Raw genomic sequence first — 26,113 nt, forward strand, 5'->3', positions numbered from 1 at the left:
ATTTAGAACAAAAGGTATGCACGCACCATATGGGATCCATTCCTTGAGAGATTCCCTAGGATACAACTGGCTCACAACCATTTAATGCCAAAGGTACATCTGCAACATATGTGCTCCATACCTTGAAAGACTCACTTGGATATGATTGCCTCACAACCATTTAAAACCAAAGATACACTCGCACCATATAAGCTCCATTCCATGAATGACTCCCGTAGGTATCCAAGAGTGAAGAAAGGGCTGAAAATCCACATCGCTTGTTCTCCAAACCTTGCTACTAATCTTAGAAAGATACTGAGCTGGAACCCAAGGCATTGTGGACTCCAAGAAATAATCCAACTTTCCAAGTCGAGGATTCTCTACAAATGGTTTTAGATAATCGCTTGAATCCAGCCATTCTTCACTACAAAACATCAAACTCGTTGGATTCCAGACACTCTTCAGCTGCTGATGTTGTTGTTGCTTTCTTCTAACAAAAGGGTTATAGAGTATGTTTGTTCCATACATTTGTAGAGAGAGAGTCACTAAATTAGGGTTCACAGAAGACCAAAACCCTAACTTTGGCCTACGATAAAGATCAAGATCTCCAGGAACAGAAAATGTGGTGGGGAATCCTCAAGAATATTTGAATAGTCTCAGCGAAAAGGAGAAAGTTTAGGCTTAATTGAGATGATACAAGAAAGAGAGAGAGAAAAAAGGATGGTTAAACAAAGAGAAATTAGGATTTTGGATTCTAATGAAACCATATCTACTAGCAGATGTATCTCCACTTGTGGTGGGCGTGTATTTTGAGATTCCAAGAGGTACACTTGTTTCTGCAAATGAAAGGAGTAAATTTCCTTGGAACCCATAATGAGGAGGCCAAGTGGCTCTCGATTCAGTGTAATAAATTGTACCACACTGCTGGGGATGGCACACAAAATTTATAAATTCTTATAAAATAATATATTGTGGTACCCACATCTAGTAGGCATCACACAATCAACTTATTTTTCCCTTTGAACCTTGGACTTGGGATATCCTTATCCTAGGTAGGGTTCTCATCGCCCTGTGGCATCATAAATTTAACCACAATCCCATCCCTTTAGAAATCTTTCAGACTTAGTGCCTTGCAATATGTTTTATTAATATTCTACGAAGCAATAGGTAGAAAAAATACAGAGTACTGTTATGACTTCGTCTCTAGCATAAGTGTCAACTAACTGTAGCTCAAGTGAGTATACCTAGATTTCCATAAATAAACCCCTAACCTTTCACTTTGAATACAAAAGCTTCAAAGTCACACTGTATGAGACTGCAAGCAAGGGCCTTGAACATGTGGTACACTTACAGCCACTTGGCCTTCTTATTATGGGAATGGGTTCCAAAGAAATTTTTTCCAATCATTTGGAGATATAAGTCTACCTCTTGGAATCTCACAAATACACCCCCACCACAAGTGGCCTTCTCTTTCTTTAACCATATTTTTCTCTCTGTCTCTCTTATAACATCTCCATTATGTTGCCGCCAAAGTTAGAGTTTAGTCTTTTTTGTGAACCCAAATTTAGTAACCCTCTCTCTCTACAAATGTTTGGAACAAACACTTTTTGTGCCCTTCAGCTAGAAGATAACAACAACAACAACAACAACAATTGAAAAGTGACCTGAATACAACGACTTTAAAGTTTTGTCATGAACAAGTGGCCGGATTCAGACAAATCTCTGAAACCATTTGTAGTGACTCCTCGACTTGGTAACTTGAAGCATTTCTTGCGGTCGACAACACCTTGCATTCCAGCTTAGTATCTTTTTAAGAAGAGTAGTACAGGTTGGAGAACATGCGATATGGATTATCAACCCTTCTTTGCCTTTGGAAACCTCCAGGAGTCTTTCAAGGAATATAGATCATATGGTGCGGGTGTATCTTCGGTTTTAAATGGTTGTGAGCCAAGTTCTTCCAAGGGAGTCTTTCAAGGAATGGAGTGCATATGGTGTGGGTGTACCTTTAGTTTTAAATGGTTGTGAGCCAGTGGTATCCAAGGGAGTCTTTCAAGGAATGAAGCACATGTGGTGCGGGTGTACTGTTATTATTTAGTGGTTGTGAGCCAGTTGTATCCAAGGGAGTCTCAAGAAATAGAGCACATATGGTGTAGGTATACGTTTGGTTTTAAATGGGTGTAAGCCAGCAGTTCAGTAGTATGTTCCATACCACTCTACCAATCAACTCTACGTGAAAACATCAAAGCGTGTTACGAATACAGGCATATATTTAGTTAGTTTTCTAGTCTTCTTAACGTTATAGATTTAGAATGTGTATGTTATTTCCTATCATGCTATTGGACTGTAGAAGGAAATAAATTACAAATCATTTATTTATTGCCCTAAAACTTGTTTGCTTTTGAGAAAGGAATAGGTTTATATAAGGTTGCGACCTTAAAATACAAAATTAAAGGTTCACATCAAAAATCCATCAGGAGTAGAAAATTAACGTACTATAGACCCCTTATTAGCAATAGCACACCCACACCATATGCAATCCATTCATTGCAAGGCTCCTATAGGTGTCCAAGGGTGATGAACTGTGGATAATCCATATCGTATGTTCTATAGCCCCTACTACTCATCTTAGAAAGGTACTGTCCTGGAACGCAAGGCATTGTGGACTCCAAGAAATTGACCAAGTGACCAAGTCAAAGAGTCTCTACAAATTTTTTCAGGGAATGCCCGAATTCTGTCACTATTCACAACAAAACTTTAAACTCGATGGATTGCGACCACTCTTCAGCTGCTGCTGCTGTTGTTGCTTGCTTCTAGCTAAAGGGTTATGTAATATGTTTGTTCCAAACATTTGCAGAGAGAGAGTGAGAGAGAGAGTCACTAAATTAGGATTCACAACAAAACTAAACCCTAACTTTGTCCTCCGATAAGAATCAAGATCTCCAAGATAAGGACCATAGTGATCAAAACATAAAAAGTGGCATAGATTCCTCAAGAATCAGAAAATTGTCTCAACAAAAAGAAGAAAGTTGAGGCGTATTGGAGATGATACAAGAGAGACAGAGAGGAAATGATTGTTAAAGAAAGAGAAATTTGGATTATGGGTTCTAATGAATCCGTATCTACTAAAAGATGTATCTCCACTTGTGGTGGGGGTGTATTTTTGAGATTCCAAGAGGTAGACTTGTTTCCGTAAATGATGAGGAAAAATTTCCTTGGAACCCATAATGAGGAAGCCAAGTGGTTCTCGATTCATTGCAGTAAATTGTACCCCAAAACTAGGGATGGCGCATAAACTTTGGAAATTTCTATAAAATAATATTTTGTGGTACCCACATTCTGCAGACATCACACGAGCAACTTGTTTTTCCCTTTGAAGCTTGGAATTGAGATCTCCTTATCCTAAGTAGGGTTCTCAGCACCCAGTCGCATTTTATATTTAAGCTCATTCTGATCCCTTTTGGAATCTTCTAGACTTGGTGCCTTGCAATAACTTTTATTAATATTCTGCCGAGTATTGAGTAGATGTAATACGGAGTGCGGTTATGACTCCATCTCAAGCATAGGTCTCAACTGACTATGCCTCAAGCGAGCATAACTAAATTTTAAGAAATAAACCCCAAACCTTTCGCATGGTATACAAAAGTTTTAAAGTAAAACTGCATGAGACCACATGCAAGGGGCTTGAACATGTGGTATGTTCACCATCAAGTCCTTAGCCACTAGGCCTTCTCATTATGGGTTCCAAGGAAATTTTTTCCAATCATTTGGGGATACAAGTTTTCCTCTTGGAATCTTAAAAGTACACCTCTACCACAAGTAAAGAGAAGAATCCATAATTCAAATTTCTCTTTCTTTAACCATCTTTATCTCTCAGTGTTGCTTGAATCATCTCCATTATGCCGCAACTTCTTCTTTTCGTAGAGACAATTCTCTGATTCTTGAGGAATTTGTGCCACTTTTTCTGTTATAATCATTGAGGCGCTTTTCTAGGAGATCTTGATCTTTACCAGAGGCCAAAGTTAGGGTTTTGTTTTTATGTGAACCCCAATTTAGTGGCTCTCTCTCTACAAATTCTTGGAACAAACATATTCTATAACCCTTCAGTTAAAAGGTAGCAACAACAACAATAGTAGCTGAAGAGTTGTTAGAATCGTACGAGTATAAGTTTTGTCGTGAACAGTGGCCAGATTCAGGTGATTCTCTAAAGCCATTTGTAGAGACTCCTCGACATGGAAACTTGGACCATTTCTTGGAGTCCACAACACCTTACGTTTCAGCTCCTTATCTTTCTATGATTAGTAGCAGGGATTTGAGATTATGCATTATGGATCGTCAATCCTTCTTCACCCTTGGATACCTATGGGAGTCTTTCATGGAATGGAGTGCATATGGTGTGGGTGTATCTTTGGTTTTAAATAGTTGTGAGCAATTGTATCTAAGGCAGTCTTTCAAGGAATGGAGTGCATACGGTGTGAGTGTACCTTTGGTTTTAAATAGTTTGCGTCAATGGTATCCAAGAGAGTCTTTCAAGGAGTGGAGCGCATATGGTGCGGGTGTACCTTTAGTTTTAAATGGTTGTGAGCCAAATTTATCCAAGGGGGTCTTTCAAGGAGGTGAACCTTTTTTTTTAAATGGTTGTGACCCAGTTGTTGAATATTATCTTCCGTACCAATATGCCAATCAACTCTATGCAGATACCTCGATGCGAATACAAGGTAAATATTTAGTTAGTTTTATCATCTTCTTAAAGTTATAGATTTGGAATGTGTAGGATAATTTCTTGTCATGCCATTGGATAGTGGAATGAAAGAAATTACTAGGTATCGCATCTCCCTGTGACAGTATACGTTGCATAGGGATGGCGCATAAACTTTATAAATTTTATAAAATAATATTTTGTGTTAACCACATCTAGCAGACATCAAATGAGAAACTTGTTTTTCCCTTTGAACCTTGGATTTGGGATGTCCTTATCTGTCACGACCCCCCCCCTTGGCCCCTGCCATCCCAAACCAGAAGGCGACAAAGTGCGAGGTCGTGTCAGGAGGTCCCGAACGTCACTCATGTAGGAGTGAACTCGACGCTCTAATAATGCGATAAACGGAGCAAACCATGAAAGCAAAGAAACTTTATACAAAAAGCACAAGATTAGGATAAAATAAAACTGAAAATTTTATCATTACATAAACAACTTGGAGTGATACAATTGTTCAAGGCACTAAAGGCCTGAGTACACAACATCTAATTCAATATAGACAAAAACAAGGCTTACGGCCGCTAGACATACACAAGCAAAAGTTGTCCTTGGCAGGTACAAGCCTTCGTCGATCAAATCATCAGCCCACCAGCTGTTCTTGACCTGTAGCTTCTACTCTACATGGAGGGAAAACGATGAATGAGCTATAAAGCACAGTGAGAGGCTCTAGTTGCTATGCATCAATGATATATCCATCTAGGCATTATAAATAATTTGTTTTAACTATAAGCAATCATGGCGAAAAATATTCATTGTAGCAATATTATCAATATATTCATCACTGATGGCATATCGAATATCATGGTTATCATATAATCAGCATAACTATCATCATTCACATTCACACATTTAATCATTAACTACTCACTCGTTAGATTCACTTATTCCCCGAAGTAGAAGCCCTATTCATCAGGCCAAGCCAATCCCATTGTTTAGGACGTCTACCATCGCTCGAGAGAGAGGGTCATGACAATGAGTGTCCCATTCAGTAATTCCCTCACACTCATACACACATTCCCCAACGCTTTTTGGGGCTTTTGATAGGCACTTGCCTTGCCAGACACGGTACACTATTTTCTTTTTAGAATGCATTGAAATTTTTGGGGAGCAAGTCACCCATCACACTTTCAACCTAACTCCCCTCCTATCATAAGAAGTTAGGAAACGCTGTCGGCCTCACTTTTATATCTGTTTGCAACATATTACCACAGGTAACCTATGCATAGCGTCCCTTAAATCACTTTACAATTATCAAACACAAAAGGGTAATGCTTGAAGCATAACATCAGATTACACATCGCTTGACAACCATCACTCGTCGTTTACACCTATTACATGATTAACACATGGAATTCACCATTTGGCACTCATTATATAGCATTCACATTCATCACTTGAATATCACATGGCACTCACTAATTAACATTTACACTTAGCAAGTACAGTTTTTGGGAGATTCTGTCAATAGTGACATACTCCCCTAAAAAGGAACATAACTTCCAATCTAGGGGGTTTATCAAGAAAACCTTGGCATGCAAATTTAATTTTTCACATAAATATTTCAAATAGTGGTGGTTTGGAAACAATTTAACTGCATTTGATTAATCAAAACTCATGACGATTTAAGGTGCTAATTCTGAACTTTCACAGTTTCTGGTAACAGTGACATGTTAGCATATTTTGGAGTATATGTTCTCATTCGTAAAGAATTTCAACAAGGTTTGAACATTGACTTTGTAATAGACGTATATACAGTTCAAATGGCGGTGATTTAGAGGTATTTGGACATTTATTGGGTAGTCAAAAGTTCGATAAAATTAGGTAACAGTGGCTGGAATTTCTGCTATCTATCATCAGTGACATGCTCACACATTTTGTGATTGTAAATCCTAAAATATAAATAATTTCAAGATAGTACAAGAAGAAAAATTGTAGTAAACAGGCATATCTTTCATTCAAGACTAATTTGAGTCCATTTGGATATCGTTTGGTCACTGAACCATTTGATACAAAAACACCCACAGTTCTTGAAAATTCATTTCCCCAAATTGTACTACATACACAAGTACAAACAATATCCTTCAAGCCAATGCCTAATATTCAGTCAAACCGACTTGTGAATATATTCTGCAAAAATTTTTACCATTAACATAAACTAAACAATTATGGATTCTAGTACTTAAGTTTCAAGATTTCTAAACTTACTCTTGCACATCCATACACATGTTTCCACATTCTACTCTTATATGCCTCATGCTTGGATAAAAATAGTAATACATAGCTTCTAATTCCACTTACATGAGGAGGAAATAGTTCTCCTAACTCCTTGCACAGTCTCCTCAAGCTTCCTTAGAGAGTAGTAATGGGGTAACAGTGGGTAAGGCTCAAGATTTGGTTCTTAGAGAGAGAGAGAGTGGGAGTGAAATAACATGAGGAGGAGGGCTTAAGCACTCCCCCCAGTGGGAGGTGGCAGCCCAGAGCTGACAGGTGGCAAACAACTTCCATGCAGCTGGACAAATGGAGGACACTAACCATGCACGGCAGTGCCACACACGGCGCTGCTCTTTTCTCTCTTCACAGCCGGCGTTGCCTCTCTCTCTTCACAGCCGGCGTTGTCTCTCTCTCTCCACAGCTGGTGCTGACTCTCTCCCTCTTCACAGCTGGCGCTGGCTCTCTCTAGGGTTGTTACGTTATCCTAGGTAGGGTTCCTATCGCCCTGTGACATTAAACATTTAAGCTCATTCCCATCCCTTTAGCAGTTTTCTAGACTGGTTGCCTTGTAAGATCTTTTATTAATATTCTACCAAGTATTGGGTAGAACAAATACGAAGTACTGTTATGACTCCGTCTCAAGCATATGTCTCAACTGACTGTGCCGCAAGCGAGGATAACTAGATTTTAAAAAATAAACCCTTAACCTTTCGCGTGGCCTACAAAAACTTCAAAGTCACATTGTATGAGACTGTAGGCAAGGACCTTGAACAAGTGTTATGTTTACCATCAAGCCCTTAGCCACTTGGCCTTCTCATTATAGGTATTAAGGAAATTTTTTCCAATCATTTGGGGATACAAGTCTACCTCTTGAAATCTCATAAATACACTCCCACCATAAGTGGAGATACATCTACTAGTAGATATGGATTCATTAACATTCATAATTCAAATTTCAAATTGCTCTTTCTTTAAGCTTCTTTTTCTCTCTGACTCTCTTATATCATCTCCATTACGCCGGAACGTTCTTCTTTTCGCTGAAACATTTCTCTGATTCTTGGGGAATTCGTACCACTTTTTCATGTTATGATCATTGACGTCCTTTTTCTAGAGATCTTAATGTTTACCGGAGGCAAAAGTTAGGATTTATTTTTTTGTGAACCGTAGTTTAGTGACTCTCTCTCTCTCTCTCACTATCTACATCTACAATTGCTTGGAATAAACATATTCTATAACCCTTATGCTAGAAGATTGCAACAACAACAGCAGCAGCTGAAGATTGGCTAGAATCCAGCGAGTTCAAAGTTTTGTCGTGAACAATGGTCGGATTCAGACGATTCTTTGAAGCCATTTGTAGAGACTCATCGACTTGGTAACTTGAACCGTTTCTTGGAGTCCACAACGCCTTGCGATCAAGCTCATTATCTTTCTAATATGAGTAGATGGGGTAGGGGACCATGCGATATGGATTATCAATTGTTCTCTTGGATACCTACTAGAGTCTTTAAAGGAATGGAGTGCATATGATGCAGGTGTACCTTTGGTTTTAAATGGTTGTGAGCTAGTGGTATCCAGGGGTGTTTTTTCAGTAATGGACATCATATGGTGCGGGTATACCTTTATTTTTAAATGGTTGTGAGCCAGTTGTATCCAAGGAATGGAGCACATATAGTGCAGGTATACCTTTGGTTTTAAATGGTTGTGAACCAGTTGTATTCCAAAGAGTCTTTCAAGGAATGGAGCACATATGATGCAGGTGTACCAATGGTTTTAAATGGTTGTGAGCCAGTTATTCAGTATTATGTTCTATACCACTCTACCAATCAACTCTATACAGATACCTCGAAGGGTGTTGCGAATACAAGGTATATATTTAATTAGTCTTCTTAAATTTCTAAATTTGGAATGTGTAAGTTAATTTCATGTCATGCCAATGGATTGTGGAAAGAAATAAATTACTAATCAATTTATTAATCCACTAGAACTTGTTAGCTTTTGAAAAAAGAAAAAGTTTATATAAGGTTGCGAACTTAAAATGTTGAATTAATGGTGCACCTCATTTAAAACCAAAGGTATACCTGTACCATATGTGCTTCTTTCGTTGAAAGACTCCTTTGAATGCAACGAAAGACTCCTTTTGGATACAACTGGCTCACAACCATTTAAAACCAAAGTGGCACCTGCACCATATATGCTCCATTCCTTGAAACAAACCCTTGGCTACAACTGGCTCAGAACCATTTAAAACCAAAGGTATACTTGCACCATATGCGCTCCACTCCTTGAAAGACTACCTTGAATATAACTGACTCACAACCATTTAAAACCAAATGTACACCCGCATCAAATGCGATCCATTTCTTGAAACACTCTCGTAGGTATCCAAGTGTGAAGAAGGGTTGATTATCCATAATGCATGTTCTCGAACCCTACTACTAATCTTAAAAAGATACAAAGCTAGAAAACAAGGTATTGTGGACTCCAAGAAATGGTCCAAGTCACCAAGTCGAGGAGTCTCTATAAATGGATTCAGAGAATCGCCTGAATCCTGCCACCGATCACGACAAAAATTTCACCTCGCCGGATTCTGAACACTCTTCAGCTGCTGTTGTTCTTGTTGCAATCTTCTAACTAAAGGGTTATAGAATATGTTTGTTCCAAACATTTCTAGAAGATAGAGAGTAAGAGATAGAGTTCCTAAATTAGGGTTCACATAAAAAAACCCTAACTTTGTCCTCTGATAAAGGTCAAGTTCTCCAGGATAAGGACCTCGGTAATCAGAACATAAAAAGTGGTGCATATTCCACAAGAATAGGAGAATTGTCTCAATGAAAAGAAGAAAGTTGGGGCGTTATGGTGATGATATAAGAGAGAAAAAGAGGGTTAAAGAAAGAGAAATTTGGAATATGGGTTTTTATGAAACCATATCTACTAGAAGACGTATCTCCTCTTGTGGTGGGGATATATTTTTGAGATTCCAAGAGGAAGACTTGTTTCTCCAATTGATTGGAAAAAATATCCTTAGAGTCCATAATTTAGAGGCTAAGTGGCTCTCGACTCATTGCAGTAAATTGTACCACACGACCAGGGATGGCGTAGAAACCTTATAAATTTTTGTATTAGTACCCACGTTCCGCAGACATCACACGAGCAACTTATTTTCTCTTTGAACCTTGGACTTGGGATCTCCTTATCCTTGTTAGGGTTCCATCGCCCTATGGCATTATATATTTATGCTCAATGCCATCCCGTTAGTAATCTTCCAGACTTGGTTCCTTGCAAGATCTTTTATTAATATTCAACCAAGTATGGGGTAAAACAAATATGGAGTACTGTTACGAATCCATCTCAAGCATAAGTCTTAACTGACTGTGCCTAACTAGATTTTAAGAACCTAATTTTTTGCTTGGTATATAAAAGTTTCAAAGTCTCACTGTATGAGGCTGCAGGCATGGGCCTTGACCAAGTGGTATATTTATTCTCAAGTCCTCAGCCACTTGGTCTTCTCATTATGGGTTCCAAGGAAATATTTTCCAATCATTTGGCGATACAAGTCTACCTCTGGGAAATCTCATAAATACGCCCCCACCACAAGTGGAGATATATCTACTAGTAGATATGGATTCATTAGAATCCATAATTCAAATTTCTTTTTTTTTAACCATCTTTTTCTCTCTTTCTCACTTGTAGCAGCTCCATTACACCACAACATTCTTCTTTTCGCTGAGATAATTATCAGATTCTTGGGGAATTCATGCCACTATTTCTATTCTGATCATTGATGTCATTCTCCTAGAGATCTTAATCTTTACCAGAGGCTAAAGTAAGGGTTTAGTTTTTTGTGAACCCTAGTTTAGTGACTCTCTCTCTAACTCTCTATCCTTACAAATCTTCGGAACAAACATAGTCCAATATTCCTTGAGTTAGAGTATTCCAACAACAACAACAACAACCGAAGAGTGGCAGGAATTCAGTAAGTTTAATGTTTTGCCGGGGATAGTGGCCGGATTAATTTGTAAAGACTCCTCGACTTAGTAACTTGGAGCATTTCTTAGAGTCCACAACACCTTACATTCCAGATCAGTATCATTCTAAGATGATTAACAGGGGTTGGGGAACGTGCGATAAGGATTACCAACCCTTCTTCACCCTTGGATACCTACTGGAGTCTTTCAAGGAATGGAGCGCATAAGGTGCGGGTGTACTTTTGGTTTTTAATGGTTGTGAGCTTGGGGTAGCCAAGGGTGTCTTTCATGAAATGGACCACATATGGTGTAGGTGTACCTTTAGTTTTAAGTGGTTGTGTGCCAATTGTATCCAAAGGAGTCTTTCAAGGAATAGAGCACATATGGTGTAGGTGTACCATTGGTTTTAAAAGGTTGTGAGCCAATTGTTCAGTATTATGTTCCATACCACTCCGTCAATCAACCCTTTGCAGATACCTCGAAGGGTGCTGCTAATATGTGGTATATATTTAACTAGCTTTCTAGTCTTCTTAAATTTTTAGATTTGGAATGTGTATGTTAATTTCTTGTCATGACATTGGACTGTGGAATGAAAGAAATTACTATTCAATTTATAAATGCACTAGAACTTGTTATCTTTTCAAAAAGGAAAAAGTTCGTTTAAGGTTGCGACCTTAAAATGTGGAATTAGTGATGAAACTCATTTAAAACCAAAGGTACACCCACAACATATGTGCTTCATTCCTTGAATGACTCCTTTGGATATAACTAGTACACAACCACTTAAATTTAAAGGTACACTCGTACCATATGCGCTCCATTCCTTGAAAGACACCCTTGGAAAGCATTAGCTCACAACCATTTAAAACAAAAGGTACACTCGTACCCTATGCGCTCCAATAATTGAAAGACTACCTTGGATACTACTGGCTCACAACCATTTAAAACCAAAAGTGCACCCGCACCTTTTGCGCTCTATTCCTGGAAAGATTCACGTAAGTATCTTAGGGTGAAGAAGGGTTGATAATCCATAACGCATGTTCTCAAACCACTGCTACTAATCTTAGAAAGATACGGAGTTGGAAGGCAAGGCATTGTGGACTCCAAGAAACGGTCCAAGTTACGAAGTCGAGGAGTCTGTACAAATGACTTCAGAGAATCGCCTGAATCCGGCCACTGTTTACTGCAAAACTTTAAACTCGTTGGATTACGTGCTCTCTTCTGTTGTTTTTTTTGTTGTTGCAATCTTTTAGCAAAAGGGTTATAAAATATGCTTGTTCCAAACATTTGCAGAGATAGAGAGTGTGAGAGAGAGTGACTAAATCGAGGTGTGGCCTAGCTTAGGAAAGAAAGAGAACGGGACCGCGCACTCAGGGGTATTTTCTCTCTCCTCTCTACGAGATTAAGGGTTTAGAAGCAAAAGACAAGTGAAAACAAGTATTACGATTAAGTTTTAGGGACAAATAATCCGCCTTTTTACAATTGACCTAAGCTTGTTTATATAGAGAACTGACTAAATAGGGGTGAATGCTAAAAAACTATGCTTAATTAGCATTAAAAGAATTTAGAACAAAATCCTAAAATTAGGTATAATGACAAAAATGCCCCTAAAACCTTTTGTGCTAATGACAAAACCATCCCTCTCTGAGGGGCCTCCAACCGTTGCCAAATCTTGGAATCTTTTTTGGAAACTTGTAGTGATGGTTCAGATGATTTTCCATTATATCTTTAATGTTCGTTCAATTCTGACCATTTTGATGACAGCCTTTTCCCACAAGATGGAAGTCTGACTAGAATTGTGAATTTTGGTCGCCAATGCTATTCGACCTATGGCGTCCTGAGTCTTTACTTTGTTTGCAAATGAACGAGGAGACCATCATAGTCGTTTTGCACCAAGTTTGGTCCATTCGGGTCTGTATTTGCAGTATTTCCTAATTTGGGAGGTCACCAAATAAAAGGATTCCGGCAACTGGGTGATCGTGCTTTTTTTTTCTGTAACCTTGGGATTTGTGCTTATCTGACCTTAGATTAAGTACAACAGTTACACCAGTTTATAGCTCTTCGCAAGGTGGCCACATTGAACTCGGTTTTGCAATGATCTGATGCGCGGGTCTCGAGCTGTGCTTCACGAGGTTTGAGATGTTTTCTTCTTGAAACCCTAATTTTTCTGGTTTCATTCTCACCTTCTTTTTAACAAAGGTTTGACTCTAAGTCATGCTATGGTGCATGCCCTAAGTCAAAATGATGGGGTCACCGTGATCTAGAACATATCCAAATTTGAACTTTTCTCGATTCTAGAAGAAGGTTCTGTGGATCATTGAAGTCCATCCCGAAACGTGAAGTCGCAGCCTCCATGGTTGGGGACTGGTTCAGTGAGGTCTCACCGAGATAGTGGAAAACCTACCTGTTTTAAGTTAATTTGGGTATAGACCTCTTTTGGATGGTCCGATTGAGCCCAAATTTAGTCCTTGGAGGTTTTTCGACGTTCTAAATGCAACGGTGGTAGTCTGGTACTATTATGAAGCCACTAGTATAGGGCTACAATTGTAAGGTCTTTTCTTGGCATGGTAGCACTCTTCCCAGATTGTCTAGTACAAGACTTATTTCGCTTCACAACTTTGGTCTAACTGTGTCTTGAGTACCAGCTGGACCGAGTTGTCACTAGCTCTCTCCTTACCAGCTGGACCGAGTTGTCACTAGCTCTCTCCTTACTCGTATGAGGGATGTAAGTACGTCAAAAATGACGTACAACAATGAGTACTACGAAATGTTATTTTAGAAATTTATAAAGTTTCTTCCCCATCGCTGACTGTGTGGTACAATGTACTGGAATGAATTGAGAGGTTGAGCTTTGCTCCTAATGACTTCATTTGCCTAGATGATATAAGGCCTAGGCTTAGGCGTTACACTGTAGACATCTTGTACGGATTGACCAATATGAGTGTGAAAGTGGGGGCCAGTTCCTATGGGAAACTGACATTCCCTAGAGCGCTCATGAAAACCAAGTAGTGTCCAGGGCCTTAAGTGTGCGAGCCTTTTAGAAAATCACAACATTTGAAAGGAAATATGTGATATATGGGAGGCTTATCTATAATAGACATAGTTTACGGTTGTGTCCACCTTATTTAAGTTATAGTTTAAGATAATCTTTTTACGAAATCAAATTTACAAGAAACATAATTCTTTGAGAGAGTTTTGGATAGAGAGGTACCTACATGTTGAAGAACTTATCTTTCTCTTTTCTTTTCCCCATTTGTTTTGGACAAATACTTCAAGTAAGATTCAGAAGTTAGTATGTATGCCCTTCCTACCTTCTCTCCTCTCTCTCAATGTCTTCTCTCCTCTCTCTATCTCGTCATGAACACCCCCCCCCCCGGTCATGCGAAGAGGCATACATGTGTCTAAGGTGTATGTGTCTCCTAGAATTTGTCTTGCATTGGGATGGTTTGACTACTCTTATTTACATTAGTCGTAGGTTAGGACATATATAGGTCGACTAACAAATAGAGCTCTAAAGGCATATTGGGGCCTTCAAATGATGAGTCATAGACATATTATATCCTTCATATCATATTAGGAGCATATATTTACAAATATGTTAAAGGATCATGCTAATCGTACTTGCATATATTATTCAATATTTGTCAAGATAGCTATCCGGAGTCTGTTAAATACTTGACTTTTAATCGTGCCTTCAACTTATTGAGCGTCTATAGAAATTTACTTAGTCTTGTATGGTGACTAAATATATTGTAAACTAAAAATCTTGTACGATGAAGCTGTCAAGTCCGTACTGGAATAGGCTTTTTTAGATCATAGGACTTGCTGTCTTTGGCGCCCTCTTCTTCCTAGTGTGCTCGTTGTTCCTATAGCTTTACTAGCCAGTTCTCGCCTGTTCTCTAGCCTGTGATATGTAGGCAGCACAATAGCTTCTGAAGCGAGCCTTAATACTAGCAGAGAGGAGGTCTCACTCTCCCTTCAAAATGTCAAATTTTCTCATCAGAAAAAAATTTCATTTTCTACACGTCTTGCCAGAGAGCTGCACCAGTGATGTGTTCCACGGTGTCGAAATCCATTAAACGAGCATGAATGAATGGGGGTGAATGGAACAATGTAGGGATCGGTGCTAGATCAACCTCTACTGCATGTTAGCGTCTAACTTTTTATGCACACTCAACACCTTGGTTACTAATGTATCTACTCAGTTTACCCACAACAAAGGTTAAACCACGTCTAGTGCATGACATTGCATACATTATACATTCAATGACCCTTGCAAAGTCTAATTGGGAAACAAGACCTTCAGTTTAATGTGAGCATCATAAAGCGTTGAAACTGGCTTGGAATCAAAATGATCAAAACTTTTGCGCACTCTCTTTATAGTGGCTCTGGGTTAAAACACATCCAGTCCTAGGTTTCACTATTTTTATTCCAAGTATCACATCAGTTTGCCCCATGTCTTTCATATTAAATTTATAAGACAATAAGTCATGTGTCCTTAATGCATGCAATATTGCAACCTAGTATGAGCAAATCATCTACATACTAGAAAATTAGAACTTCTGCATTATCACAAAATCTGGCGTATACACATGTATCAATATCATTTATCTAAAATCCATGTGATAAAATAATTTTATTAAATTTTTTACACTATTAATTGTGTATTGGCTTCAAACCATATAGGGATTTCACAAGTTTACAAACTATGTGCTCTTGTCCCGTAAGCACAAATCCCTCATCCCTCAGGTTGCTCAACATAACTTTTTTAATCTAGTTCACCATGGAGAAAAGCTTCTTATTCATTCTTCTGCTCACCAATAAATGCGTGTCCAAAAAACTATGCATCCCTAGAGTCATGTTGGATTCCAGATCTACAAATCTATATGTTTTATTGTGTTCAACGTATACCACAAAAACACACTTTACATATCTAAGCCCATGTTTGGGCCTCTTAAGGTCAAGGAGTCTTACCAAGGCTACACATCACAAAGCTTGAAAAATCTTAAATGAGGTTTCATATGTTTCCAAACTTCGTATGGTATAGCATTAGATTTTGAAGATGGTATTCAGTTCAAAAAGAAACAAGCAGACATTAGGACCTCTCCCCAAAGATTAACAGGGAGGTTTGAGCAAATGAGTATGGCATTCACTATATCCGTAAGGAAAGAGGGGCGCAAGGGATGGGAAAGTTACAGAGGGAGGGGGCATAGAGAGAGAGAGTTCGCAGGGAATAGAGAGAGAGAGTTTGCAGGGAAAGTTGCAAGGAAAATGAGATTTTTTGGAGTTTTGAAGTGTACCATGGATGCTTCGATGATTTATCCCAACCGTTGGAGCATTCCACCTATATACTACAATTTTTTCTTTCAATTAAACCATTTTGTTGCGGTGTGTAGGGGGCAGTAACCTAGTGAATAACTCCATTTTATTTACAATAGTGAGTGTAATCAAAGAAAACGTATTCACCACCTCTATCACATCTAAGAAACTTAATTTTAGAATTCAGTTGGTTTTCAGCTTCTGTTTTGTAAACCTTGTATTTCTCAAATACTTCATCTTTGTTGTTAATCAAATAGCCATATAAATAGCTGGAGAAATATCTATGAAAGTGATAAAGTATTTATTCCCACTAAGAGTTTGAATGCCTCTCAGATCATAGATATCACTATGTATCAATTTCAGTAACCTAGAACTTCTTTCCACTTTAGAGAAAAGAAAACCCTCATTTTCTCTTCTATAATCATCTTTCTCTCTCTGTCACTCTTGTGTCATCTTCATTTCCCCGAGATTTTCTTCTTTTCATTGAGACAATTCTCCTATTCTTGAAGAATCTGTGCCACTTTTTCTTCTCTAATCATTGATCTCCTTTTCATTAGGATCTTGATCTTTATCAGAGGCCAAAGTTAGGGTTTTTTTTTTTTTTTGTGAACCCAAATTTAGTCTCTCTCTCTCTCTCTCTCTCTCTCTCTCTCTCTCTCTCTCTCTCTCTCTCTCTCTCTCTCTCCCCCCCCCCCCCCCCCCCCCAAATGTTTGGAGCAAACAGATTCTATAATTGTCCGGCTAGAAGGTCGCCCCAAATACGGATCCTTTGCGACAACAACTCGAAGGGCTTCGATTTGAGGAAAAATTTCCACGAGATTGAGGTTGGGGAGGCACTCAATTTGAGCTTGCAAGAAGGCACATTTTCCGGTCTCCAAAATCCCATTTTCCTACAACATCCAAAATTATAAAAGTGATCAAATCAGCACCAAATCAAGGGGTTTCATTACCAAATGAACACAACAACCTTCCCTTTGATTTGTGATGAAGAAAGTGACCAAAACCAAGGGAGAACAAAAAAGCTAGATCGAAAGAAGAAAAATTTCAAGAACATGGGTTTGGCCAAATTTTGGGATCAACCTCAAAAGTTCAATTCAAGCTCAATAATGAATATCAAATCGATCGTCTAGATGGGCTCGATACTCTTACGGTGTTAGTTCATCAGAAAGCTTATCGAAAATCGTGAAAAAGAGCCCTGGACCATAATGAAGGCAAGTGGCCCCCTTTTAGGGATGGTTTTGTCATTTCATGAAAGTTAAAAGGGACAAAAATGTCATTTTGCTCCAAAAACGAAATTCACTTTTTAATTTAGAAAAATGAATTTTTTATCAATGTACCATTGTTTTTATCATCCACCCATGTTTGGGAGAGATCCTATATAAGTTCTTTTCACCATTTGTAACCCTAAGTTGAAGAATGTAAGGCAAAGTTGAAGATAATTTGAAAGAAATGTGCATTGGCTTGAGTTGTTTCTTGTATTGTGCTTTCATTCTTCACTTCAAGAGAGAGGAGATAGAAACATTTAGCTTCTGAGAGAATACCCTTGGGCTCCCAAACTCCCATACCCCGAACATCTATACCTCCCACTCCCTACTTTCAGACTCCATTCCCCCTAAACCACACTATACGCTACAAACCAGACTATGTAACCCTACCATACACCCTGGACCTTACTTAACCTCACCATACACCCTAGTCCTCACCATACCACCTCATACACCCTAAACCACTTAACCTCACCATACACCGTAGCCCTTATTTAACCGACTAACCATACACCATAGTTCACGTAGGCTCATTCAAACCTCACCTTGCACCCTAACTGTCACGACCCCTCCCCTTGACCCCTACCGTACCTGTCGGAGAGCAATAGAGTGCAGAACCCCGACCAGAGGTAGCGAATGCCACTCAGGTGGGAGTGCTCTCAACGCTATTTAGAAGGCGGAATCACAACAAACCATGAAAGAAAACAAAAATCCTACAAAAAGGTACAAAGAACTAGACAAAAATAAATCCAACTTAAATATATACAGTCTCCACAATTTCATTACAAACATGTTCAAGTCACTACAGGCCCAATAACAAAAATACAGTACCTCAAACAAGACCACAATGTGGCCACCACCACTAAACACCTACTATCAAGATAAGGCCTTTCTTGCCAAGCTTGAGTCTTCAACAGCCAGCAACGAGCTCGCAGCTGCCCGCTCTAAAAAACCGTAGGTTATTAATCTACATAGGAAAAGTCAAAGGGATGAGCTATAAAGCCCAGTAAGCAAATCAACATTAGGTATTACAGCTTATATAAGGATATTCATAAAATTGTTTAAAATTCATGCAGGTGTCAAAACATGGAGTTATGTATCACAATTTATTAGCAGTGGTGAAAGAAGTGTAAATCAGATATCAGAATATCTCACATAGCATGAGCTAATAGTTACCCCATCTTTTTGTCACAATAACCGATTAAAATTTCAGGCAAAACACATAATGCGTACTGACATCCTAGTGTCGCCTTCTCTCGAAGTAGAAGTTGCATTGATCAAGCCAAGCTAATCTTGTAACTTGGAACTTCTACCCTCTCTCAGGAGGGAAGACAATGGCAAATGGATGACACATTTCGTAATGTCTTCACACACACACAATCCCCAGCGTGCTTTGGGGCTCCTGATAGGCTGTAGTCTTGCAAGACACGACCCTCTTCTTATGCCTTTCAGGCGAGATGACGTTTCACTATAAATGGGTGACCCAATGCGTAGTGCTCGTATAGATCCGGGAGGTGCCACCCTCCTAGATATTCACGTCACATCCCGACACCATTCCTATCATTGGAGTCGAGGCAAGATCTTAACTACCGGCATAACTTTCTAATCACATCATAACAAATTACACTAACAACGAGTGACCCGTTGCATAGTGCCTACCAAAAAATTCTCAAAATCTCATGTCACACTACTAATGGGTGACCCATTGTGTAGTGATTCATATCACAGTTTCATCATATTAGATTCTCACTACCAATGGATGTCCCATTGCGTAGTGGTTCATATCACAATCATTTCAGATTATCACTATACATATGCGTCTCTCATAAGCATTCACTCATACCCAGGCATATCTTATCACAATTATTCAAGAGTTCATGAGCATTTACTGTATCATAAGCATGCATATTCAACAATTCATAACATAACAAAATTCTCATTATGAAGGCCCCTTAAAATTTGGCCTAACTTCCATTCCATGGGGATTTTAGTCATAGTCCCCAAAACCAACTTAAAAGTAGACTCTTCCACCTTTCACTTAGAAATTGGTTTAGCCTTATTCAGAGACATATGGATTAGTGAATAGTCTTCCATAAAATTAGCGACATTTCTGAAGTTTCACTGCAACTTATAACAGTGACATATGCATGCAAATAGGGGTATAATTCCCAAATCACATTGAAGTTCAACCTAGCTCCAAAACCAAATTTGACGTAGACACACCCATATTCATATAAAAGTTGTTTGATGTCCTTTAGACATCATTTTCTTAGTGAACAATTCAGTACAAAATGAGAAACAGTTCTTGAAATTTTTGCTATTGATAACAGTGATATGTCCACACAAACAGAGACATAACTCTCAAATTATGATGAATTTCAATATAGTTTCAAATCCAAATTTAAAGTAGACATCCATATTTCATTTAAAAGTAGTTTGAGGTCAGTTTTACATCATTTGGCCAATTAAAATTTAGCACAAAATGAGCAACAGTTCTGGAAATTCACTGCAACCTACAATAGTGACATATGTATGCAAATAGGGGCATATTTCTCAAATCATTAGGAAGTTAAATATGATTCCAAAACTACATTTTAAGTAGACACACAGATATTTCATTTAAAAGTATTTTTATGTCATTTGGACATCATTTGGTTAGTTAAAGGTTCATTACAAAAACATGTAGGATCCCTAGAAATTCACAGTAAAGTTTTGACACACATTATAGAATAATCAATAACTTCTAAACTAAAATGAATCTTAACACAAAATATTTTTCATCTTAATTTAGACAAACAGGGGTACTCCTCCACAGATTTTCATGACCAACAGAGTCATTTTCGGTACTAAATTCATCATGCCAATGAGGACCAAAATTCTTTAAAAACAATGCACAAACACACAATTTCACTAGCATGCATCCATATTCCCATCAAAATAACACTTATACTTTTCTTAATTTTCATGCTTTAATCAAACTATGGAAACATGAGTGTTAGGTCCACTTACATGTGCTCAACTGTGTCCCAAAATCCATCACACAGTTAAGTCCCAAGCTCTTCAACAATGGCTCCAAGGGGTGGCAACTCCAAATGTTGAGAATGGGTTTTCAAAGGTGAGAGGAAGAACAAAGGCTTGGAAGAGGAGAGAAGGGGTTTAAGTACACCAAGAGTTGGAGGTGGCAGCTCAGATTTTCCACGTGGCACTCACAGTGTCATGCAATCGAACAAGTGACATGCAAGAGACAACATGCAATAGACAAGTGGCAGCAATAGACAAGTGGCACCTAGGGCATGCATGGGCTTCAACGTTGTTGTGCACGGTGCCTGCGACCATCACGCACGGTGGCTTCTCTCCTTGCACGCACGATTGCCTTCTCTCTCCTCATCGTGCACAATAGCTTCCTCTCTCCTCGTCATGCACGACGACCTCCTCTCTCCTCATCACACATGACAGCCTCCTCTTTCCTCATTGCGCATGGTAGCCTCCTCTCTCTCCTCATCGCGCACAGCAGCTTCCTCTCTCCTCATCATGCATGACGACTTCCTCTCTCGTCATCATGCATGGTGGCCTCCTCTCTCCCCTTGTCACGCACGACAGCTTCCTCTCTCCCTATCGCACAGGACAGCCTCCTCTCTCCCCTCATCATGCACAGAGGCCTTCTCTCTCCCCTCGTCGTGCACGGCAGCCTCCTCTCTCTCCTTGTCGCGCATGGCGGCTGGCTCTCTTCTTTTGCCTCTCACTGCCGCTCACAATAGTACCTCATTGCCGCACACTTCACCATGCTGGAAAATCTCCTTACATCATCCCCCCCTTAAAAGAGATTTTGTCCTCGAAATCATATTTTCGTTAATCAAACAAATGGGGGTACTTATCCCTAATCTCATCCTCCCATTCCCAAGTTGATTCTTCCTGTGAGTGGTATTGCTACAATATACGGACCAGAGGTATTTCTTTATTGCACAACACTTACACTCTTCAAATCCAGTATCTCAGTCGGTTCCTCAATGTAGGTCAAGTTCTCTCTGCTTTTTACTGGTTTATACTTTAGAATATGGGACGGGTCAGGTTGGTACTTCCTCAATAGAGATATATGAAAGACATTGTGGATGTTTACCAACTCTAGTGGTAGGGCAATTCGATACACCATGCTTCCAATTTTATCCAGGTTCTCAAAAAGTCCAATAAAATGGGGGCTCAATTTTCCTTTCTTGCCGAACCTCATAATGCCCTTAGTTGATGACACCTTCAGAAATAGCCGATTGCCTACCTCAAACTCGAGGTCTCTTCTTCGGTTGTCGGCGTAACTCTTCTGTCGACTCTGAGTTGCCTTAAGCCTCTCTCGAATCAAAACAATCTTTTATGAGGTCACTTGAACAATTTATGGCCCTATAAGCTTCCTTTCACCAACCTCATCCCAACAGATGGGCGACCTACACTTTCGTCCATATAGGGCCTCAAAAAGCACCATTTGAATACTGGTTTGGAAGCTGTTGTTATAGGAAAATTCTATAAGAGGCAGATGGTCATCTTAGCTTCCTTTAAAGTCAGTAACACATGCCCTTAACATATCTTCCAGGGTCTGAATAATTCTCTCGATTATCCATCAGTCTAGGGGTGAAAAGCAGTACTAAAAGTAAGTCTTGTCCCCAAAGCTGACTGCAGACTAGCCCAAAACCTCGAGGTAAATCTAGTGTTCCTATCGGATACGATGCTAACTAGTATTCCATGCAACCTCACTATCTCTTTGATGTATAACTGGGTCAATTTATCCAAGGTATAGGTTGTGCGAACCGGTAAGAAATGGACAGCCTTGGTCAGCCGGTCCACAATGACCCAAATACTATCACATATAGCACCCATTCTAGGTAAACTAGAGACGAAGTCCATAGTGATGTGCTCCCATTTTCATTCTGGTATGAGCAAGGGCTGTAAGAATTCGGTGGGTTTCTGATGCTTAACTTTCACTTGCTAGCATGTCAAGCACTTAAAAACAAATAGTGCTACTTCTCTTGTCATGTCATTCCACTAGAAAGTTCTCTTCAGGTCCTGATACATTTTAATACTCCCTAGGTGCACAGCATAATAGGAGCAGTGCGCTTCTTCTAAAATATCCCTCTTCACATCTTCCTCATTCGGGACACAGACCCGATCCTTGAATCTTAACAAGCCATCACTACTCATAAAGAAATCGTCTTTCTTCCGTAGTTTCATTTCTTCCAAAATTTTCGTGAGTAGGGGATTTCCCTTTTGTGCTATCTGGATTTGTTGAAAGAGTTGGGGCTCCACCTTTATACAAGCAGTCATACCTACCCCATTACCAAGGGGTGGAGTTGGGTGCCACTCAACTGCATCCGCTAACAATTTCATCTCTCGAACCATTAGGTGTGCCATTAACATTACGGGCTTTCTGTTAAGGCATCTGCTACCACATTAGTCTTGCCCGGGAGGTAATTGACGGTACAATCATAATCATTTAATAAATCTATCCATCACCTTTGCCGCATGTTCAACTCCTTTTGAGAAAACAGGTACTTGAGGCTCTTATGATCTATAAATACCTTAAATTGGGCTCCATTGAGGTAGTGTTTCCAGATTTTCAAGGCGAATACTACAGCCACAAGCTCCAAGTCGTGAGTTGGATAATTCTTCACATACGGCTTTACTGTTTGGAGGCATAAGCAATGACCTTCACTCGCTGCATAAGCACACAACAAAGCCCTTATGAGAGGCATCAGTGTAAACCATGAAGTCCTCATTCCCTTCCAGTAAGGTCAGTATCGGAGCCATGGTCAGTCTCTTCTTTAGTTCTTGAAAATTTTTCTCACAATCATCTGACCATGAAAATTTTACTTCCATCTAGGTTAAGCGAGTCAGGGGCAGGGCTATCTTTGAAAATCCTTCTACAAAGCTTCTATAGTAACCTGCCAGTCCCAGAAAATTGTGGACTTCTGTCACATTGGTAGGTCTTCCCCACTTAAGTATGGCTTCAATCTTACAGGGGTCAACCGTGACCTCGTCCTTAGAAACAACGTGCCCAAGGAAGGCCACACTAGGAAGCCAAAACTCACTCTTGCTCAACTTACCATACAATGTTTTTTACTTCAGAGCTGGAGGACCATTCTTAGATGCTGCTCATGCTCTTCTAAGTTATTCGAATACACCAAAATGTCATCTATAAAGACCACCACAAAATTATCCAGAAAGGGTCTAAAAACTCTATTCATCAGGTCCATGAAGACAGCAGGGGCATTGGTCAACCCAAACTTCATGACTAAAAACTCATAATGGTTGTATCGTGTACTAAATGCAGTCTTGGGAGTACCTTCTCCCTTGACCCGCAAATGATGGTAGCCCGATTGGAGATCAATCTTAGAAAATACTTGAGCCCCCCAAAGCTGGTCAAAGAGGTCGTCAATACTAGGCAAGGGGTACTTGTTCTTTACTGTGACCTCATTCAACTGCCTATAGTCTATACACAGTCTCATGGACCCATCCTTCTCCTTCACAAACAGAATAGGTACACCCCAAGGGGATACACTAGGTCGGATGAACCCCTTCTCCAACAATTCTTGCAATTGATCTTTCAGCTCCTTTAATTCGGCTGGGGCAATCCTATAAGGGGCTTTGGAGGTGGGAGTGGTACCAGGGACCACATCAATCTCAAATTCTATCTACCTGACTGGAGGCCACAAAATGGTTGCTCAACCCATGATAAGAGCAGGCCGGGCGCCAATGATCCCTTATATCGACCGGGAAGGCCTTTTGGATCTTTGTATTCCCCTAAAATCTCTCCTAAGAATCAAAGAAAACCACAAAAGAAAACAAAATTATACATAAAGGTACAAAGAATTGGAAAAAAATAAAACAAACTTAAATATATACGTCTCCACAATTTCATTACAAATATGTTCAAGGCACTATAGGCCCAATAAATAAATTACAATACTTCCAATAAGATCACAACGTGGCCACCGCCACTAGACACCTACTATCAGGATAAGGCCTTTCTTTCCAAGCTTGAATCTTCAACTACTAGCCACGAGTGCCCAGTTGTCCGCCCTAAAAAACCGTAGGTTATTACTCTACACAGGGAAAGCCAAAGGGATGAGCTATAAAGCCCAGTAAGCAGATCAATATCATGTATTCCAACCTATACAAGGATATCCATAAAATTGCGCAAAATTCATGTAGGTGTCAAAACATGGAGTGATGTATCACAGTTCTTTAGCAGTGGTGAAATAAGTGTAAATCAGATATCAGATCACACAGAGCATGACCTAACAGTTACCCCATCTTTTTGTCACAAAAATAGATTAAAATTTCAGGCAAAACACATAGTGCGTAGAGGCATCTTAGTGCCGCCTTCTGCCGAAGTAGAAGTTGCCTTGATCAGGCCAAGCTAATTTTGTAACTTGGAACTTCTACCCTCCCTCAGGAGGGAAGACAATGATAAATGGATGACCTATTTTGTAATATCTTCACACACACACAATCCCCAATGTCTTTTGGGGCTTTTGATAGGCTGTGGTCTTGCAAGACACAGCCCTCTCCTTATGCCTTTCAAGCAAGAGGGCATTGTACCACTAATGGGTGACCCAATACGTAGTGCCCGTATAGATCCTGGGGGAGCGACCCTCCTAGATATTCACATTCACATCTCGACTCCATTTCTATCATTGGGGTCGTGGTAAGATCTTAACTACCGGCATAACTTTCTGAACATATCAGAACAGATTAAACTAGCAACGGGTGACCCGTTGCATAGTGCCTCCCACAAAAGTCTCAGAATCTCATGTCACACTACCAATGGGTGACCCATTGTGTAGTGATTCATATCATAGTTTCATCATATCAGATTCTCACTACCAATGGATGTCTCATTGCATAATGGTTCATATCACAATCTTATCATTTCAAAGTATCACTAGACACATGCATCTCGCATAAGCATTCACTCATACCCAAGCACGTCTTATCACAATTATTCAAGAGTTCATAAGCATTCACTGTATCATAAGCATGAATATTCAACAATTCATAACATAACATAATTCTCATTATGAAGGCCTCTTAAAATTTGGCCTAACTTCCATTCCATTGGGATTTTAGTCATAGTCCCCAAATCCAAGTTAAGAGTAAGCAAGACAAAGGGCTTCGCATAGCAGACGGTGGGTGAGCCAGAAAGAGGGAAGCTCGCAGAGCAAGGGAAGCTCGCAGAGTAGGGGAAGTGGGAAGGGAGGCCTAGGTTGAAATTTCAGATGAGTTTGAAGATTTTGTTTTAGCGTGCATTGTTTTTATTCGATCCCAGTCACTCTTTTCATCCCATTTAAAGTAACAGTGGATAAGACGGGGGCAAAATCACTGTTCCCTATAGGTGTCGGGAAAACTTTTCCTATATATATATATATATATATATATATATATATATATATATATATATATAAGTCTTCCCAATGCCTATAAGCAAAAACAGTGATTTCGTCTAGCATCATCATCGTCCAAAGTTCATCATACGGTCACGATTCTTTGGTAATGTTTCATTTTTCATTTTTTTTTTCTACAAATCGAAATGATCTGAAATTTGGAGCGTGTGTACATCTTAGTGAGGTGCACCT

General features: G+C 39.4%; 1 long non-coding RNA gene across 7 annotated transcripts in view; it reads right to left on the bottom strand.

Moving 5' to 3' along the window:
• Nucleotides 1–18,235: 18,235 nt before the first annotated feature.
• LOC110007847 (uncharacterized) overlaps nucleotides 18,236–26,113 on the bottom strand; it is a 32,465-nt gene continuing 24,587 nt past the window's right edge. For 2 of the 7 annotated variants that reach the window (XR_016059839.1, XR_016059835.1), the window contains exon 3: nucleotides 18,236–18,462. This is a non-coding gene — a long non-coding RNA (uncharacterized LOC110007847). Of the gene's footprint in view, nucleotides 18,463–23,313; nucleotides 24,581–26,113 lie in introns of those variants that run through there. The other 5 variants (XR_016059838.1, XR_016059836.1, XR_016059837.1 and 2 more) reach the window with 4 other exon arrangements.

Source organism: Amborella trichopoda, chromosome 7 (assembly GCF_054954075.1).
Source record: "Amborella trichopoda isolate Santa Cruz 75 chromosome 7, AtrichopodaSantaCruz75HAP2 v2.0, whole genome shotgun sequence".
NCBI classification, from domain to species: domain Eukaryota; kingdom Viridiplantae; phylum Streptophyta; class Magnoliopsida; order Amborellales; family Amborellaceae; genus Amborella; species Amborella trichopoda.